At 33.8% G+C, this 3,629-nt stretch overlaps 1 long non-coding RNA gene across 1 annotated transcript; it reads right to left on the bottom strand.

Moving 5' to 3' along the window:
* Positions 1–1,168: 1,168 nt before the first annotated feature.
* LOC113308858 lies at positions 1,169–2,876 on the bottom strand. The gene is made up of 4 exons (XR_003340143.1): positions 2,822–2,876; positions 2,016–2,136; positions 1,787–1,924; positions 1,169–1,217 (listed from the first exon to the last, which is right to left on the bottom strand). It is a non-coding gene; the product is annotated as an uncharacterized LOC113308858 (long non-coding RNA).
* Between the last annotated feature and the right edge of the window lie 753 nt (positions 2,877–3,629).

The following is a 3,629-nucleotide window of genomic DNA, read 5'->3' as shown; positions in this document are numbered from 1 at the left end:
TGACATATACTGGTAATCGACAATTGAAGGGTCCTAAAGCTAAGACCTGTGATAGAACACAAGTCGAGATCTGAAGATTGAGCCTTTATCAAGTGCAAGACCTGGAGTTTGAGATTCTTGCACATGCGAGACTTTGAGTTTGAGACTCTGCCATGTGTGAGACCTGAAGTTTGAGACCTAATCACGTGTGAGACTTGAGTTCTATAGAGAATATAAGATAAGACCTGAAGCTGTTAGGCGCCAAGACCTGCTACTCGAGACCTAGGATTATGATGTAAGAGATAGAATCGAGTTCGGGTCTTTGAAATTATTTGATGGGAAAACTAAATCTGAATGGACCATGACATCATCATCATGTGGCCATAAGTGGTCCCTCATTAATCACACCTTTAGCCTGAGAATTACATTGTATATATAGTCAGAAAGGCTTGTTTTGAAAACATGATATTTGATCAGTAAGAATTTATACTTTATGTGTTCTCTCTCTCATATTTCTCTTTAGTGTTAAACTCACTTAAAAGATAATTGAGAAATCCCAATTGGTTTGTGTTTGATTAATTAACTAATAAGGACATTGAAGATTGATTAAATGAAAGTGATTAATCTAATAACAGAAGTTGCATCAGATCATTGTTTAGGTACATGATCTAAGGATACTTATATATCTTCATGGCGGATTCTAGCTTTGAAAAAATACACTAATTTTCTATTGGTTTTTAGCCATAATCGACTTACATTACCACATATATCCGCCGATTAAAGAGTGTTAATTGCTTCAACTGACGGATGCGGGTGGATGTATTGCGATTGCAGATTAAAACAAGATTAGGTTACTTAAGCACATTTTCGGTTGTTTTGTTAATGGAAAATTTCTTGTTTGGTCCTAGGCCCATATAGTTATTTATAATAGGGTCCAACCGGATTTTTTTTTTATCCGGAGGTCCAAAATTAATTAAAACATGGAAATGTCCATAATGCCCATTACTACCAAACGTGTGTGTCTACACTGCTTACAAATTTGAGTACATATCTGGTACACTGCTTAAAAATTCGAGTACATATTTGCTACACTGCTTACAAATTTGAGTACATATCTGTCGTACTGCTTAGAAATCTGAGTACATATCTGTCGTATTGCTTACAAATCCGATTATATATCTGAATGCTTACAAATTCGAGTACATATTTGCTGCACTGCTTCCAGGTAGAGTACAAATCTGTAAGAATCAATGATAAATAAATTAGAAAACGTCATATATGTACTGATAGGTAATACACAAAAGAAAACTGAAAAACAATTGATAATAACAATTTATGAGTCTTGTGACTCTATAGATTATCATTTCCACATAGTGACTAAGGGTGAAAAAAACAGTTGTGTATCAGGTGGTGTCTGTTTGTAGCATGAAGCAAGAAATGGGTATTCCAGTGAGACAGCAATATCGCACAGCAGCAGGTAGTCAGGAAACTTGTGGTAGAAAAAAGAATTGTTCTGCCTCAGAGGTCTACATGATTTTGGGAGAACGATAAAGCTTTCAAAAAAAAGTATCAGTTAACAAAATCACATTATCTAACTGTAAATATTAGGCTAACCTTTTACTTATCTGCATGCCCATGAGCCTACATCAGGCCATTTGGCATTTAAGAAACTACACAGGGTGAGGTCTATCTATCCAGTTGAGGATAACAGTTCCAGAACAGTAAACAACATCGAGAAGATGCACCAAGCTACTATTCTATTTATTTTGGTATGTATGACAAAAGCAACAAAATCCGAGCAACATACATGTTCCAGGTGCACCTCTGCCTGCTAATTTTTCTTCTAATGAGGATGTGGATGAAGGGCATGGAGTAATTTATATAGCTGAGATGCATCCAATGGTGATCCAAAGTTGAGTAACGCAGAACGGGTTCCCACCTTCACCTGTCCGTGATAGATAAGATACAAATTGTATCATGAATCTTAAAAGGAAATACAGAAAAGAGGAAGACCACATAAAAGGAAGAGCACATACACATGAATCAAAATCCCCTTCAATTCTTCACCAAGTGGAGCACCAGCAATGAGTAAGATACAGTCATGCAATTCCAATTTAACTCCTTCAATTCTCATCTCTCTAAAGATACCCAACGCTTCTAATGCATTTCAAGAACACTTATTCATCAAACACTTCACAACATCACTAACAAACATAAAATTCAAATACTACACATATGAATCAAAGAAGGTCTATAAACAAATCTAAGCAAAACCCAACTGTGTACATTATTTTCATCAACTATATCCCCACAAACTTTTAAAACAGCAAGAGAAGTATAAAATTTAGGACGAACTCTGGACAGTGATGTTTATCAACAATTGATAATAACAAAAGAAAACTGAAAAACAAACCATAAAAGTATCAGATCTACTAATGAAATAAACAAAAAACATGATTGTTTATTTAGATTTGAACTTGTTCCATCAAAATCCACCAGTATATCATATACGTACCGATGATTAATACACAAAAACAACTTAAAAGCATATCAAAAACAACCAAAATGAAACTAAAATCAGTTGCATGTGAAAAACAAGTAATGAATCTCTAAAACCCAGAATCGAAACACTTTTTTTCTTCAATATTCCATATATATACTTCTAGATCGAAGAAGAAAAATATCAAAAACTACAAAAATAACAAAATTACAGCATAATTTTTCAGTACATCATATATGTACTGCTGATTCATAATCTAAACTTCAGCTGCATGTGAAAAACTAGTAACGAATCTATGAAAAAAATAGAATGGAAACCGAAAATCATTGTTAATATACATACCTGGAAACACAAACAATCTTCTCGTCGTAAATCATAACGATGCATCTTCTTCTTCTTCTTCTCAAAAATAAACTAAGTTTCTATCAGTACGGGATATACGTACTGTTGATTCATATACAAAAAAGAACTGAAACACGTCTAAAACATCTAAAATGGAAGTGGCATAATCGAATCTAGCAACGAAATGAACAAAAAATGTGATTATTCATCTAGATCTAATATATAGTCGACAAATCAACCATGGAGATCGAAAACATAATCAAGCACAACAATGATTAGATCGCCGAAACCTTAAAAGAAACATTACAATGGAAAATCTTCATCATCTGATTCGGTAGAAACGAGAAAGAACAAAAACAAATCTTCATCTTCATCTGCAACAATGGTGAGAGGAAAGAGAAGAAGAAAATGAATATGAAATGTGAAAAATATTTCTCATGCTTTTAACATATTAAATAGGAAAGGTTATTTGTGGTATTTTCATATTACGTACACCTGATCTCGCACGTGTGCAGGACCTGGGCTAAAAAAATTTGGTCAATTTTCATGTTTTTTTTTAATTATGGACCTCTGATTACTGGGCTTTAATGGATGGACCTTCCACTAACTAAGAACACTATAATGGTACCTATTGGTAATTCCTACTTTGTTAATAATATGGCCAGACTATATACAATAAACTTAAATAAAACATGTCATGGTCGGACTTTATGTAGTTTGTATAAGTACTTGGTTAATTTTTATTTAATTCGGCTGTGATTCTTCCTTTATAACACAATCGGCCTACTAGGGTACCCACATCTGTCGA

The sequence above is a fragment of the Papaver somniferum genome, chromosome 9, assembly GCF_003573695.1.
Source record: "Papaver somniferum cultivar HN1 chromosome 9, ASM357369v1, whole genome shotgun sequence".
Classification (NCBI taxonomy): domain Eukaryota; kingdom Viridiplantae; phylum Streptophyta; class Magnoliopsida; order Ranunculales; family Papaveraceae; genus Papaver; species Papaver somniferum.
Note: the sequence above shows the minus strand (reverse complement) of the source record. Positions and strands in the feature narration are given on the sequence as shown.